This window comes from Ambystoma mexicanum, chromosome 4p, assembly GCF_040938575.1.
Source record: "Ambystoma mexicanum isolate Mex_15411 chromosome 4p, UKY_AmexF1_1, whole genome shotgun sequence".
NCBI lineage: Eukaryota > Metazoa > Chordata > Amphibia > Caudata > Ambystomatidae > Ambystoma > Ambystoma mexicanum.
In genome coordinates, this window is record NC_090927.1 from 69,471,834 (window position 1) to 69,488,780 (window position 16,947).

The 16,947-nt window shown below is 45.9% G+C and overlaps 1 long non-coding RNA gene across 1 annotated transcript in view; it reads right to left on the reverse strand.

Annotated features, from left to right (window-relative positions):
• Positions 1 to 1,006: 1,006 nt before the first annotated feature.
• LOC138453004 (uncharacterized) overlaps positions 1,007 to 16,947 on the reverse strand; it is a 76,442-nt gene continuing 60,501 nt past the window's right edge. Inside the window, exons 2-3 of the long non-coding RNA XR_011260349.1 lie at positions 6,538 to 6,594; positions 1,007 to 1,065 (exon numbers count right to left, since the gene is read on the reverse strand). This is a non-coding gene — a long non-coding RNA (uncharacterized lncRNA). The remainder of the gene's footprint in view (positions 1,066 to 6,537; positions 6,595 to 16,947) is intronic.

Sequence of the window (16,947 nt, forward strand, 5' to 3'; positions counted from 1 at the left end):
GACCAATCAGGGACTAGCTTGTATTTAAATGGAGGTCTGTGTCTACAAATGATGAGCTTGTTTGTTTTGATTATGTTGCCAGGAGACAGGAGCGGAGGAATCGAGTGGTGACGGTTATCAATGGGCTTATTGAAGTTGAATGCTGAGGAAAAGAAAGCGAGTCAGTTTTATAAGAAGAAACAAACGTGTTGCGCCGTTGCGCTAAGTTAAATACTGTTAATACGAGCGATCGTTGAAAGTCGCCGTACAGTTGTGTGAAGAAAATCTGAACGACGGTCTGTCGGATCAGTTGCCGGTGAGAAGCAGAGATTTACGGAAAAGTGATTGTGCCGAGAAAATCCGTTGCCGAGTAAGTAAACAACGTGCTGAGAGGGAGGAAGACGTTGGCATTCCGTGTGTGAGGAAACCGATGCCTGAAGCGAAGGAAGCACTGGAATATCGCTAATTGGGGCTAGAGGTTGTGAAGCACGCAACGCCGGCACCAGGCAAGTTGCGGAGAAGCGTGTTTGAGGAGGGAGGCGGAGCCGACGCCGATCAGCTGAGACGCATTCGCTGGGCCCGTTGAAGGGAAGAGCCACGTACGATCGGACAGCTGATCCGTCCCCGCTGGGCCGAGGTAATTTCGGAACACAGTAGCGGAAGCAGCTGGTCAACGACAAGGGAGGACGAAGGTATGTGCCTGAGGAAGAATGAACTGGGGAAGTGAAAGACAGTACAAAGACAGTTTACAACAACTGATGTGTGTGTGTGTTAGCAAGTCCACGGGAAGTTGATTTGAGACATTTACATAAGACTGTATAAGTGAAAGAAGAAGAGGAGGTATCAAAGATAACAGAACAGAGATTAAAGACTGTAAGGGGAAGGTCTCAAGAAGAGAGAAGTGTTATTTGTGAAATGACCAAAAGAATGGAAATAAAAACATGAACTGCATAGATACCATGCAAGAAAAGGGAATCTAATGCAAAGTCTGATAAGCATAAGGAGAAACCTAGGTAAAGAGAGACTTACCTGGTGATCTTCCTGATGCCCAGAACAGTCATCAAAAGACAAGACGTGTCCTTTTTCCTAAAAGATAAAGAACAGAAAATAAACTGTTAATAAAGGTTGTTGCATTACCACGTTAACCTACTTTCAGTCTCAGTGAGTCTAATTACAGTTCCTATAGCGCGCAAAGGTCACAATGTTGGTGTCAGAAGTGGGATAATTGTCGAACACTGTGGAAGAACTCATTAAAACACTAAGTGAAGGGCAACAACTGTTATAACAGGCCTTACAGTTGCAAAACCAGCAAGCTCAAGCAGATAGGCAAGCTTTTCAGCAGGCGATACAACTTCAACAAGCACAGTTAATAGAGGCAACCAACGTGCGTAGACACTCTCAAGTACCAGCGTCAGTTCTTCAAAAATACTCTGTAGGCGAAGATCCAGCTCATTTCTTTGTGAACTTTGAAAGAGTAGCGAGGAATGCTCAATGGCCAATTGAAAGCTGGTATCATTATATAGCGCCCCTCATGACTGGCGAAATGCAGAGCACATACCAGGCAGCAAACCCAACTGGGGAAACACCTTACCTAGATATGAAACGAGTAGTGCTGGAGCGCTTGGGGCATGACGAAGAAGCCTATAGGATAAAGTTTCGTGAGATAAAACTACAGGCAGAAGAAACACCCCGACAACTATTCTATCGAGTCAAAGAACTAGGGGATAAATGGCTACAGACTAGTTCCAGCACCGCTCATGAGATTTCAGAAAAAATGGTCATGGAACAATTCGTCGAAGCCCTGCCCTTACCAATGCAACGTTGGGTTCGTCAACATCACCGACCCAGCCTGGTTGAAGCTGTTAACATTGCGTCAGCCTATCAAAAGGCTGGACAGGGTAGGACCATGTCGTACGTGGGAAGTACCAAACCGACTACAAGTACAAGTTTGAAGAATCCCTCTCTCCGACCGATCAGTACTACAAGATGGCCCAACTCAATGTTACGGAAACCAGAATGGGAAACAACTAAAATGAGACCACCGAGTGAGAGTCCTGCAGGCATTAGAACCTCTATTGTACTTCCCAAAGGAATACAATGCTTTGACTGTGAGGAATGGGGACATTTAGCCAAGATGTGTCCTAAAAGAGTTAAAGCAGAACCCATGTATGTGGGAAATCTGGAGGTCCCTAAGGAAGAAGAGTATCTAGATTCAACGGCAGTTCCGAAATCATCATATTCATATACCTGCGAGGCTGAAGTTGATGGAAAACCTACAAGAGCCATGATCGATACTGGCAGTTTACAAACAGTAGTAAGTACAAAACTTGTGGGGAATACTGGAGACTCGAATGATCTAATTCCTATACGATGTGTACATGGTGATGTAAAGCCTTATCCTACCAAAGAGATTAGTTTAAAAGTGGCCGGGGAACAGATGGAGGTAAGGGCCGCCCTCATGCCTGTATTGCCAGAGCCTCTGTTGATTGGTTCCGATGTACCCAATTTTTCACGAATCATAAAGAAAATAGAAGAAAGTTGGTTGAGAAATGCCCCTTTTTCGCATGAGGAGATTCCTGTACCGCCGACCAAAGAGAAGAAGGGGAAATCTGAGTTAAGAATATTAAAGAAAGTCTGGGCAGAGAAAAATGTTTGTCCCGTTGCAGTTGACTGGAAAATCGATGAAGGGGGCGATAGCTACCGAATGTCACAAGAAGTCGATCCACTATTAGCAAATGCTAGGGCCGCAGTTCAGTCGGTTGTAACTGGAAATAATCCTGGCTTTGTTCAAGAAAAAGGATTATACTATCGGATCAGTAAGGATGCCACTGGAACTACCGTAAAGCAGTTGTTGGTTCCCAAGAAATATTATCAAACCGTAATGGAAGTAGCACACTTACAGGTTGGCAAAGGTCACTTGGGAACCGAGAAGACCACCCAGAAGATTCTGGCCAGATTTTATTGGCCAGGGCTATATGCTCAAGTGGCTCGATTCTGCCAAGCCTGTCCCGAGTGCCAGAAGAAAAACAAAGCCAATGTGCAGAAGGCCCCTCTACAACCAATGCCAGTAGTATTGGAGCCTTTTAATAGAATTGGCTTAGATATTGTTGGCCCATTGGAGCCCTCATCCAGAGGGCATAAGTACATATTAGTGATTGTCGACTATGCCACAAGGTATCCAGAAGCGTTTCCTCTTAGATCAACTAGTGCCCAAAGCATTTGTGATGCTCTGATACCCTTTATCAGCCGAGTCGGAATTCCGAAGGAGATTGTTACTGATCGAGGTTCCAACTTCATGTCCACTGTTATGGAACAGGTTTGCGGGATTCTACAAGTGAAACTGCTGTGTACCACCCTCAAACCGATGGCCTTGTAGAGAGGTACAATCAAACGATAAAACAAATGTTACGTAAAACAGAAGACCCGGGAGGAAAGAATTGGGACCGGTTATTACCCTGGATTCTTCTCACATTACGGAATACTCCACAGTCCTCGACAGGGTTTTCATCCTTTGAACTTCTGTTCGGGAGGCCAGTGCGGACACTACTCGATGTTTTGAGGGAAAAATGGGAAGAGGAACCAAGTCAAGAGATTTCCCTTACTGAATATGCCTGCCAACTGAGGGAAAGAGTAGAAAAGTTGCAGAACATTGCCAAAGAAAACCTGTTACAAGCACAGACAAAACAGGAACACTATTATAATCGAAATACCCAATTGAGAACCTTCAAAAAGGGAGATAAAGTGTTAGTGTTACTGCCGACGTCTGAAAATAAAATGCTGGCTGCTTGGAGAGGTCCGTATGAGATTGAAGAGGTACTAGGACCACTGACATACAAAGTGAGACAAAATGATAGAAGGTTTTCAACTCAAACCTATCATGTAAACCTACTTAGAAAATGGGTAGAACCTATACCTATAGTGGCTGTGATCAATACCAAGGAGGTACCTATCGAGAACTTTCCTCAATTAAAAGAAGAACTTGGTCCAGAAGTGTTAAACATAAATCAAGATTTAACGGAAGTACAGAAGAAAGACCTCATGAGTCTTGTAGACAGATTTTCAAAGACCTTTTCGTCTTTACCAGGGAGAACGGACATGGCATGTCACCATATTGTGACACGGCCTGGAGAAATAGTAAGAATAAGACCATATAGAATTCCAGAATCAAAACTACAATCCATCAACCAAGAAATTAAGGAAATGCTGGAAATTGGGGTGATAGAACCTTCACATAGTGAGTGGTCATCACCCATAGTAATGGTGCCGAAACCTGATGGGACCGCACGTTTTTGCATGGATTTTAGGAAACTGAATGAGATCTCCAAATTCGATGCCTATCACATGCCACGGATAGAAGATTTGCTCGACAAATTAGGTAAAGCTAAATTTTTGACAACCATAGATTTAACGAAAGGCTACTGGCAAGTACCTCTACATCCAGGTGACAAGGAAAAAAACGCTTTTGCTACGCCAAGAGGGTTGTTTCAGTTTACCGTGTTGCCTTTTGGTTTACATGGGGCCCCAGCAACCTTTCAAAGACTTATGAATTCAATTCTTAGAGGACATGAAGAATATACAGGAGCCTACCTCGATGATATTATTGTCTTCAGTCAGACATGGGAAGATCATTTGGCTCATTTGAAAATTGTATTTCAACTATTACAGAAATCTGGTCTACACATAAATCCTAAGAAAACTTTCATAGCCAATTTTTACACAAGATACTTGGGATATTTTGTGGGGCAGGGTGTGATTAAACCACAAGAAGATAAATTGAAAGCCATAAAAAATGTACAATTCCCTACAAACATTCGACAAGTGTGGGCTTTTCTTGGTTTTGTCGGATACTATAGGAGGTTCATTCCTCATTTTTCAACCTTGGCAACGCCCCTGACCAATCTTCTGAAAACTTCCTCCTCAACAAAACAAGAGTGGTGTTCAAAGGAGACCAAGAGTGCGTTCAATAACCTGAAAAATGCTCTATCAGAAAAAGCAGTGTTACAGTGTCCAGACTTCTCAGCTCCATTCTTCCTACACACAGATGCGTCTGGAACAGGTCTTGGGGCCGTATTGTTCCAAAATCAAGGTGAAGCGGAAAGACCAGTACTTTTCATTAGCCGGAAACTACTTCCACATGAACTCCACTATGCTACGATTGAGAAGGAGTGCCTTGCGGTGAAATGGGCGATAGAGGCATTACGGTACTATTTATTGGGTAAAGAGTTCACCCTAGTGACAGATCATGCGCCTCTTATATGGTTGGCATGGAATAAAGACACAAATCCCCGAGTGCTTACGTGGTTTCTGTCACTACAACCTTTTACGTTCAAGACAATGCATCGCCCCAGAAAGTTAATGGCCCAGGCAGATTTCTTGTCCCGTAACCACTCCCTTCCCGAGCGTAAGGGACTAGAGGGAGGGGTATGTGATAAAACTGGGATAAAAACACACAAGAGGTCACCAGTTGGCACAGGCTCTGTCAATAACAGGCGGAAAGACCATATGAAGGGTTAAACAATCTAACAGAAGGAGGGGAGTAATTGACAAGTCACTGGACCAATCAGGGACTAGCTTGTATGTAAATGGAGGTCTGTGTCTACAAATGATGAGCTTGTTTGTTTTGATTATGTTGCCAGGAGACAGGAGCGGAGGAATCGAGTGGTGACGGTTATCAATGGGCTTATTGAAGTTGAATGCTGAGGAAAAGAAAGTGAGTCAGTTTTATAAGAAGAAACAAACGTGTTGCGCCGTTGCGCTAAGTTAAATACTGTTAATACGAGCGATCGTTGAAAGTCGCCGTACAGTTGTGTGAAGAAAATCTGAACGACGGTCTGTCGGATCAGTTGCCGGTGAGAAGCGGAGATTTACGGCAAAATGATTGTGCCGAGAAAATCTGTTGCCGAGTAAGTAAACAACGTGCTGAGAGGGAGGAAGACGTTGGCATTCCGTGTGTGAGGAAACCGATGCCTGAAGCGAAGGAAGCACTGGAATATCACTAGTTGGGGCTAGAGGTTGTGAAGCACGCAACGCCGGCACCAGGCAAGTTGCGGAGAAGCGTGTTTGAGAAGGGAGGCGGAGCCGATGCCGATCAGCTGAGACGCATTCGCTGGGCCCGCTGAAGGGAAGAGCCGCGTACGATCGGACAGCTGATCCGTCCCCGCTGGGCCGAGGTAATTTCGGAACACAGTAGCGGAAGCAGCTGGTCAACGACAAGGGAAGACGAAGGTATGTGCCTGAGGAAGAATGAACTGGGGAAGTGAAAGACAGCACAAAGACAGTTTACAACAACTGATGTGTGTGTGTTAGCAAGTCCACGGGAAATTGATTTGAGACATTTACATAAGACTGTATAAGTGAAAGAAGAAGAGGAGGTATCAAAGATAACAGAACAGAGATTAAAGACTGTAAGGGGAAGGTCTCAAGAAGAGAGAAGTGTTATTTGTGAAATGACCAAAAGAATGGAAATAAAAACATGAACTGCATAGACACCATGCAAGAAAAGGGAATCTAATGCAAAGTCTGATAAGCATGAGGAAACCTACGTAAAGAGAGACTTACCTGGTGATCTTCCTGATGCCCAGAACGGTCATCAAAAGACAAGACGTATCCTTTTTCCTAAAAGATAAAGAAAGAACAGAAAATAAACTGTTAATAAAGGTTGTTGCATTACCGCGTTAACCTACTTTCAGTCTAGGTGAGTCTAATTACAGTTCCTATAGCGCGCAAAGGTCACACCACCACTATGAACCCTTTTTGCCAGCCTTCTTACACCTCCACACCATAGCAGTCTTTTTTCCAGTCTTTCTTATGTAAGGGGTGTGGATGGTTAAGGATTTCAGTTTGTCTTCAATTCTTTTTGGGGTATTTCCGCAAATGTCTTTCGAGTTGCTGTGTTCTGTGTGTTGAGATGTGAGGTTTGATTTCATGTTGGGGTTCGGGTTTGCGTGGGTCTGTGCTTGTGGGTTATTTTTCAGTCGTTTGTTTTCCATTGAGGTGGGGTTGTAGGTGGAGAGGTAACATGAGAAGAATCTGTTTTTGTTCTGGTCTTGGTCTGCATCCTTATTCCATTTAGTGGTGTCCGCAGGTGGGTTTGGGGTGTTGCAAATTGTGGTAGATGGTATCCATTCCACAGTGGTGCAGCTTCCTTCCTTTTTCTGTTTTCCTTTCTTGTTTCTTTGTCTTCTTTACATTGTGGCATGTTTGTGATCTGTCTATTGATCTGGGGTTTGGGTTTGCGGTATGTTTCCAGGGGCAGATGCTCTCCTGGGTTGCTTTCTTTACTTGGAGTTAGTGGCGCAACTGTCCACTGAAGAGTACCATGGTGTCTGCGTGGCTAAGTTGTAACCCCTGTTTTGGGGCAGTTTTCGATTTTGATATATTGTAGTATATTCCAGGGGCAGATGTTTCGGGGATCTGTTATTTCCTGGTCTCCAGTTTGATCAGTGTGTTTTAACGTTTTCCTGGTTTCCGTTTAAATCTACGTGCCCGACATAAGTCTGTCTCGCTTTGATCGTTGTGTCTCTGTTTTGGGTTTAAAGTAGGTATGTATTGTAAGCTGGTGGCAAAAACTAAAGTTCTAAGTTACTAGCCAGCCATACAAATTCACTCGCCCCCTTAATTCTTTACATACACTGCACACCATTTCTTACTCGCCAAGAGCGAAATATCACTAGCAAATGGCTAGTGGCGAGCGCACATTTTGCACCCTATCGTAAGGTGGGTAAATGAATGGGGAGGCAGACAGTTGAGTAGATCAGTATCCCCTCTAATTATTTTTCTCCAAGTGCACAAATGTTTTTTTGCACACCTATTATGTTCCACCTCCGAAACCGACTAACAAGGTAAGGCAATGAGTGGGCAGGCATAGCTATTGAACTAGCATCTCTGGATAGTGTGCAGAAGGGAGTTTCCCCCATCTCCAACCACTGCAGTTCTTCAGAAATCAGTATGAAAAGGTGCATCTTGCAGAACAGTATCTGTGCTTCTCAGAGACCTCACAAACCAGTCCAGGACTTTAAGACCTGCCACATCACCTTGCCAAAGTACTCCTGTGCAGAGAAATGTATATGAATGAACCAAAAGAAAGCAGTGCACGCTCAGTATCAACAACAGACGCAGTTGTGGTTATTCATTTGTCGGGTGGAAAACTCTGACAGGCAAAGCAGAACATGTTTGTTATACGCTACTGGGAAGAATAAAACGGCTCATGTGGGTAACAAAGAATGACATGGCTGGCAGAACATTCAGTATGATACGTTATTTGCCGGACAGAATATTGGAGGTCAAAGTAACCCTAAAGCAAGCCACTAGAATGAAGTAATTCGAGGCCAAGGGGATTTGCGCCTCTCAGAATGTGTGTGCTGTGAAAAGAACTGCATCAGAATTGCGGCACCACACATTATGATAATCAGAATTCCTTTGCCTCTGCTTAGCATTATTATATTGCAGTGAGAACAGAGCAGTGATAACACTTACTCATAACCAGCTCTACATACAAGAGCCATACCAACCACTTTTACTACCTTTAAACAGACAACTATTCACAACAGAAAATAGGCAGTCTAAATGCACCCAATCAAAATAGGAAGCAATGGACACACAGGAGCCCACCCCCTCCTGATTGCAATGTCCTGGCAGCGCAGGGGAGTTACCTCCCCAAGGCTTTTTGTGATAATCTTTCTTTCAGAAATGTTCTTCGCTGCTTCTGGATTTTTACTACTCTTGATAAAGGTGATAAGCAAATGAGATTACTAATCAACTGCTCTGCACACACTACGACCCAGTGAACATACTCAACCTGCCAATGAACGCTCTGGGATAGAGCAGGTCACCCCCCTTGTGTAGGACATGTGGCATGTCCCGTGCATCACAAAAGGGTGCAAAGGAAAACTGGATCTTAAACTTAGGACTCTGTGGTAGCAATCACTTACATTAATTGCAATTGCTACCAGTAATGTGTGTGCATTACGATGCGGCCTGTAACAACAAGACTTATGGACATCAATCTGTGCTCAGAAAAAACACAGTGGACTCTTATTAGCTCTTCGTCACCCCGGTTTGGATTCATCATGGACTATTCTGACCACTGAGAGGTGGCGATATGGAGTCCCTGCTACACCTGCGAGAACAAAAATGCTTCTATACCTGCTAGGACGAGTGTAGTAGCAGCACCCGTACACTCACAGTGTCGTCTTACTTACGAATTTGATATAAATCGTGCTTCTTGAAGTAACCATTTTGGTGTTTTTGAATTTAACATCTGATGCATTGACTTTAATATACAAAGTTGCATGGTACTAAATATAATGATCATTAGCACCCGGAAGGGGGAGCCAGCCAATCAGATGGCTAGGAACGCAGCCCGCGTTCCAAGCCATCTGACCCCAACCCTCCATCCCTTTTTTTAATCATCCCCTGCCCCCAACACGTACCCCTCATTTCGGTGGTGGGGAGTGCCGCTGCCGCACCTCCCTCTTGGCTCCCGAATGCCGCCATGGAAAGGGAAGAGCCCTGCCTTTTCTTAACATGGCGGCTAGTATCTTCGAATAGTATTTTCCTTCCGCAAACGAGGCGCCGCGAGGTGCCCTTTCCACGGAACGAAACTACTTTTAATACGCCCTGTCCCAGTGCTTGAGACGCGGGCACATGGCGTTAATCACCCGTTCCAAGGGCTGGGACGGGTGGCCGGGTCCCGGTGTCCTCGTCGTAGGCCGAGCCATTGAAACGGGTGCCTAAGGACACATTGTAAATAGATCTGCTAGACTGCCTTCTCCCGATATATTAATCATTTGTATTATAATAAAAGCGTGTCCATGGAAAATCTTTGGGGTTTTAAAATAAAGGGGACCAATGGCTCTAGAACACTGTGCGTAAATCATAAGACTGGCATAATTGTATAGGCGTGATAGGAAGATTTAGGTATGTCAGGGATTTTCTGACCTTCCCGAGCAATATGCACAGAGTTGAGCGTGCTCTAGTGCCTCCACTCGATGTGCTGACGTAGGTAATGCCGGCGCACATGGCTGTACATGTTGAGGATTACAAATATAGCAGTGACCGCCAAATTGCACGGTCAAAAACAAACCGAGAAGCTGAAACCCGAAAGCGAATGCTGAATCCTAAAATGGGCGTGCAGAAGGAAGTGCGTTTGAAAGCTGCTTTGCAAAACTACACGAGAAAACATAAGAGCTACATTGGGACCCTGCCAGTTTGCTGATTGATATATAGTAGCTCCTAGTTCAAGCAAGGTAGCTCCTGCCTCCCGCTGGATGCCCAACTCCTAGGAGCTACTTTTAACTTCCGCTCACCAAATGTCAATTTCGGCCCCTCGTACAGAAGCATTACCATCCGCTCATGTCCTACCTTGATTTAAGAATGTCAGGTGTGTCTGGGTGTAAACAGGGATTCACTCAAGTGCAGTGCTCTGTGGAACCAAATACAGAAGAACATTCATTTTGACTTCACAGAGGGAAAGAACTCTTCAAACAAACTTAACGAACAAAAAGCCTATTGGCATTCAGAGCAGTTCTATTCTTACCCCTATATAGGAATTCACAAACTGAGTTAATGATGTCACCTAGGTATAGCTGTTTGGCACTAGGAGTGCAAAGTAATTGCTGGCAGCAGTTCTGGTTAAGGCTAACAGGCTCTTCTAGACTACAAACAAGAGCTAAGTGGCCCTCAGCAATTTAAATCCCTGATACTTCGTCCCATTCAGGTGGACATTTAGAAAGCAAATCATTTCAAAGCCTTGAACAATAGGTTTTCTGTCAGTAAGCAACTGCACCCCTAATCAACAAATGACCCAAGTGCAGCCACTGTATGTGTTTTTGGCCTTTTGCACATATTTCTATAGTGAAAACATGCAAGAGCTTGGCTTGCACCCCGCCCCCAGACCCTATCACCCGCCCACCAGTCCAAAAGTCTGTTCCAGCTGCTTCTCTCTGCAGCATTTTCTTTCCCCAGAGTGAGAGGGGGACCCAAGATGGATAACTGTTGGTGGGTTGGGGGCTGTGACCGTACGTGAGAGTACGTCAGAGCGAGTGTGAGTGAGTGCATGTTCGAGTGTCAGGGTGGTTGGAGGACTGAGGCTGGGTGCCTGTGTGAGAGTCAGGGTAGGTGGGGGACTGAGTGCGCACATGTGAGAGTGCCAGGGCGGGCGGGGACCTGCCTGGGTTTGGGCGCATGGGTTTGTTTCCTTATGAAAATGTCACGGAAGTTGGGGGACGGAGACTGAGTGTGTGCGAGTGCCAGGGCGAGTAAAGGCACGATGTGGGGGGGGGGGGGGGGGGGATCTGTGTGTCTATGTGCATGTGTGCGCCAGGAGTCAGGGGATCTGGCTGAACAGTCCAGAAGTGAAGATTGGAAAATGAAGGTCTCACTGAAGCGTGCCAGCCTGGGATCTTAAAAAAGAACAAAATCCACATACTTAAATCATAATGTGTGTGCTTCCAAATTACCCCCTTGCTGAGCTTATTTTCCTCTTTTTCATTCCTCTCTCTTCTAGTTTGCCTCTAAATTCTAGAACTTGTTATTCCCAATCGTGGACACATGTTTGGGAATAACAGGTTGCTTTTTTTGTTTGTATTTCCAACCTATTCTTTATTATCTTAGAGATGCAGAACACCCAGTCACTGAACAGTCCTGTTCCACTGAAAGACGGCCCTCAATTGCGACAGTTTTGCCTGCTCGCCTGCTCCCCATCTGCATTCAGCACAGCTCCTACCTGTGATATCTTAAGAGTGGACCTCCTCACGCACCCGCTCAGCCACCCTCATACGCACAAGGATACGCCGACACAGGAGCTGGGGTGCAACACTTCTTTATTCAACCGAATGCTCTCACGAACTTCCCGGTGGGCGGTAACCCCGCCCTCATGCCCACGTGGGTCACAGCCCACTGATTGTCAAACACAGACAGAGGACTCATCCTCTAAACATGTAAATGGTGACGACACCACACCCTCCCGTTACTAAACATTTAGTGGTGCCCTCAATTCATTTATTCGATGAGGCGGTGAGGCTTCTTCCTTGTTCTCTGGGGTCGACAATCCGCTCTTGCCGCCGTGTCAGTCCATGTTTCTACTGCCATGTCATTTTCAGAGTCTTCTCGATCTCCTTCATGAGGTGTGTCCCATTGAGAGAAAGTGTCATTCATGTTGGTGACACCAGAGGTGGTCAGGCATCCGCCTAAAATGAGACGAATTTCTGGTGACGGACCGGCGATCCCCTTCACCAGTGAAGAGCGATCCCTTCTTCTTGACAATGATGAGTTTCCCTTCACTGAATGGAGCTATGTTTTTCTGCTGTTGATGTTGTCTGACCACTACCAGGTCTCCTGGTGCTAGGTCACTTCCCTTGGCCCGGCGAGTGGCATCAGCACTTCGCTTCATGTTCGCTTTCATGAGCGTGTCTTTCTTCCTCATTTCGGTGTCATTCTCGTATTGATCCTCGTCTGCTATTACGTGGGGTTGTCGGGGGGAAATTCTCCCGGGGTCGGCTGGGCCGTCCGCGGACCTCCGGGCAGGGAGGCCCCAACCCCTCCCGTATATCCCAAAAAATTGAGTATGAGACACACGCAAGAAGCAAGGTGATTCTGCTGTTTATTAGGCAAAACGGCAGGGATGGGTCAAGGATCGTACGCGTCCGTCCTGACACTCTCTCTCAGTGTGGGGCTCGCAAGCCCTTTTTACCTTAGTATGACGCGCTACTTGGTCACCTTGGAAAGTTAGCAAAAAACCTATCGCCACTCTGGATTGGTTCCTCGAGTGGTAGGGTTAGTATAGCATACGTATAGGGAGCGATATTAGTGGTTAAGGGTTAGTCAGGTGGTATACATGGGTTGTCCCTTCAATTTGATACATGAAAATTGTTACATGAAGACCCCTGAGGATTGGCTAATGTTAATGGCGTCAGTGATAAGAGCCCCATGTTCTGATTGGTCCATTCGCGAGCCCCCCAGTCTGGGACCATCGCTGTTCCCAGCTCGCGGTGCACCTGTCATTTGCAACAATGTTTCACTATGGGTATGTGCAGACAATGTGAAGATTTATTCATGTGCTGGAAGGCCGACTACTCCCACCGCCGCAGATGTCCATTGAGTCGCTTAATTGTATCTGCCTGTGTCTTGGAACGGGGGATCCAGGTGCCTCCCTCCTCCTGGGCCTGGCACCCTGTCAGGTTCGACTCGGTCACGTGAGGTGGGACCGTGGTCGAGGCAGAATTCTGCACAATTAATATTATATTTTCCACTGTGTGCCTGGTTTAATTTGCAGGTGTGACCTTGGCGTCGGCTTGCGGCACACGAGTTTGCAACATTGTGCCCTTGACTGTCTGCTATCGCCGGCCTCATTCTGCAGGGTCAGCAACTGTACTCTTGCTCATTCAATGTTCATGGAAGCTCTTGCTTGCGGCCTACTTGGGCCTGGTGTATAGGTGGAGCCGTTTGGTACACAGGCGCTTTAGGTTATGGTATCATATTGCTTTATCCCCAGTATCAGGTCTTCGTTATATTTCTCATTGTAATACATGGGTTTAGGAGAAGCGTGAGCAAGCGTTTTGTATGAGTTCATTGTGCGTCTTGCGTTTCTGCATTTTGAAAAGCCTATGTGAAAAATAATAAAGATGCGCGTCGGTGAGTGTGTCCGTCACCTACGTCATAGCACTGAATATGTTCTTCGTGTGGATTGGTGTGGGAGTGTCCAGTGTGCATGGTTGCATGGGTGCGCTGACCGTAGGCTGGGTCGTCATGGCATCTCTAACGATGTGTTGATTTAGTGTTGGATGGTTCAGTCGAGTCCGTCCATGCCGCAGGTGTCGGTATGGGCAGGGCAGGCGGGTGGGCACATCCGTATGTTCCTGTACCAGGGTATTTGGTCGTCTGGTAGATGGGCAAACTCCTCTCGTGGCGGGTGCCTAGGCCGTGATTCTCTGGGCCAGTGGTGTGAGGGGATTGGTGGGAGCCTTTTGTTCCATTCTCCCACTTCAGTCCCCCCTCTGGTCGACTTGTCGACCACAAACATATCCTTTTCCTTATCTCCTCTCACTCTCCATATTTTAGTTACTCCTCCCAAATGTCCATAGTGGTTGACATGGTCTTCGAATGACCAATACATATACACACAGGTTCCTCCAGGTGTGCAATATACCCATTTCCCTATGTAGCTCCTTGGGTTTCTTGGATTTTCGAGCTTTACAGATGGTGGGTCCAGGTGATTGGTGATGATCTGGTTGCGCAATTTCTCTCTTTCTTTTATTATTGCGCCTGTGTGTTGGCCATCATCTGCCGGCATCAAGGGGTGCATACCAACCATTTCGATAATTTCTTCTGTGGTGCATGCCTTCCGGGCCTTCCAAAATCTTGTTATGATACAGTGCAGCTCCAGCAAAAATAATACATCCAACTATAATCTTCAGTCCCTCTGACAGCCAGGATAGCATCCATGACCATAATAGCGAAAACCAGCTGACATCCTTTTTCACACCTTTACTTTCATCTACCATTTTGGAGTACCTCTGGGCCAATTGTGATACTGCTACTGTCAGAGTACCATTGTCAGCATCGTTAGCAGGAATGAATGTGCAGCATGATTGTCCTATCTTTGCGCAAACTCCTCCTTCCATTGCTGTGAGGAGGTCCAGTACATATCTGTTATGTAGTGCTATCATCCTCACTGCTCGCAGTTCCTCTTTTATTGCGTTGAATCCATTTACTGTAGAGTTAATTGTCATCATCAGTTCCCATCTAGTTATCTGGAGCCATTTCGCGTTTGCGTAAGCCTGCAGTCCCGGATGCATTATTGAGGAGAAGAACATTGCTGCTCTGCTGAATAGTCTGTGTTCTGGCGGTATTGAAGTGAGTGCTGTTTCCGACCTTCCCCATAGGTAATTTCCTGTCAGAGGTTCTCCTTGTCTTTTCTGTCTATTCAGGACAGTGTTGTTGCCGTTGTTTTGGCTATCTGGTCCCGTCTGAGGTTGTACAGATCTCTTCTTCCTCTTGTTTCCTTCATCCATTTTGGGGAAGTTTGCCGCATTCACATGTTTCTGGGCACCACTAGTGATGGTACATTAACGTGTACCATTGTGCATATACCATTTCACAGAGGGGGCAGTGTGTGGTATGCCTTGTCTCCGCAGGCCCAGTAATGGTCCATTAATACTGCAGTTCCTGCTCCTCCCTCAGGTAACTCCGTCACGCTTGCACAGTTGGTGTTGTATCCCACGTCCACTTCTCCTCTATGTTGGTAGCATACCTTAGGTGCAGACAGCGGCAGTATGGTTATTGGGTCTTCATCCTTCTCTATCCACGTTAGCATGGGTATGTACTTGACCCAAATCGTCCAGCATCTGTCGTTGTGTTCATTAATAGTTGTAATATTTTCTGTTGTTACCATGTTGGTGCCAATAACTCCTATGTCCCATTTGTTGTCCATGTACACCTTCCCTGTTATTGTTACCAGTGGTCTTCCCCAACATCCTTGTTTACCAGGAACTTCAGTGGCGTACCAGTCACATGGTAGGTATTGTAGTGTTACTTCCTTTGTTTCTCCCTTTTCAGGACCACTTGTCATGTATCTGAAGGCCTTAGCATGCAAACTGCTCTTGTGGTAACTCAAATAAGTCTTGAGGAAGTTGTTTTCGTATGGATATGTGTCTCGTGTTTTCCACACCAGTTGCACCACCGTCCCTTGAAATCTCCCTTTCGTTTGGAACAGTGCCAGGTATATTATACATCGTGCTGTCTTCTCATCTATTTCCGTGGCAACGAATGTTCGAGAAGCGCTCATGGCGTATGGGATCAATGAGCAGACGTAGCAGCTGTCTTCTGTTGTCTGCTTACCTATTTTAGTCATGTGTTGGTACCACATGTTGTTCGAGACGTGTGCTGAATGTTGTATGTAGTTGTCAATACCTTTATTATCTGAGTATGTGCTGCGTTTAACTCTATTTCCCTTGTGTAGAATTTTGCTAGTACCACCTGACGTAGCGCCTGTTGCAGCAGTGGGTAGGGGTATATTAGGTTTGGGTACAGCCAAAATACTGATAGCATAACTGTTCTGCCATACAGAGGCAGCCAAGAACCCGGTGATCATCAAAATCCCTATCATCTTTATTACAGAGGCTAGTCTCACCGCCATTTTGCTCTTACCTTGCTGCAGTCCGGCAGCTAATTCTTGCGACGTTAGAGTTGCCCGCCTGAAAATTCTCAATATGCTTGTTATTAGTGTTAGTTGTTGTTTTCAAGCTCTCTCTATCAAGTAGTCGTTCAGTGCCCAGGCGAAGAGCTGTTCCTAAGCCAATCTAAGTGATCTATCTCTTAGGACAGGCAAGTATTGGTGCAGATGGGGCATTGATTGTTCTATGGCCAAGAGAAATGCTGTGTAGTAGACACGTACCCTCCTTCTTTTCAGGTACTTTGGCCTTTTTATGTGATAGACAAATTGGTGTGATAGCTCTTCAGGGTAGTTATCGTCTGAGGGTAGCATCTACTCCTGGGCAGTGAACCTTGTTAGTTATCTGTTTTCTTAGCAGTACAATAATACACGGTACCTGCATGTGCGAGAGAAAAAAAGAGAACATTCAAGTGTTTACATGTGTATAGGTGCAAGATAATGTCCTTCAGTCGGGTTATTACTGCAGTGGGTAGGACGTCGATAGGCAGGGGGTTTAGAGCTCAACTGGCGGAAGTCTCTTTACTCTTTGATCGCGTGACCATGGGATGGGCGGTATGGGAATTACCCTTCTCTATTTCAGTAGTTGTCTCTGGGGAACCTGGGGGGTGGTAGGGAAGGGAGACACTTTGGGCGTTGGCTGTGGTAGAAGTCTCTTCCTCCGTGGGTGACGTTGTTGCTGTTCTTCCAATGGCCCTGTCGGTGATGCTAGGGCGGGTCTGGAGTTTGTAGATCTTTACGTCGTGTAGGTGATTCCAGGCACGTTTGTTTTGTAACTTTACGGCTCTCGTTGATACTTC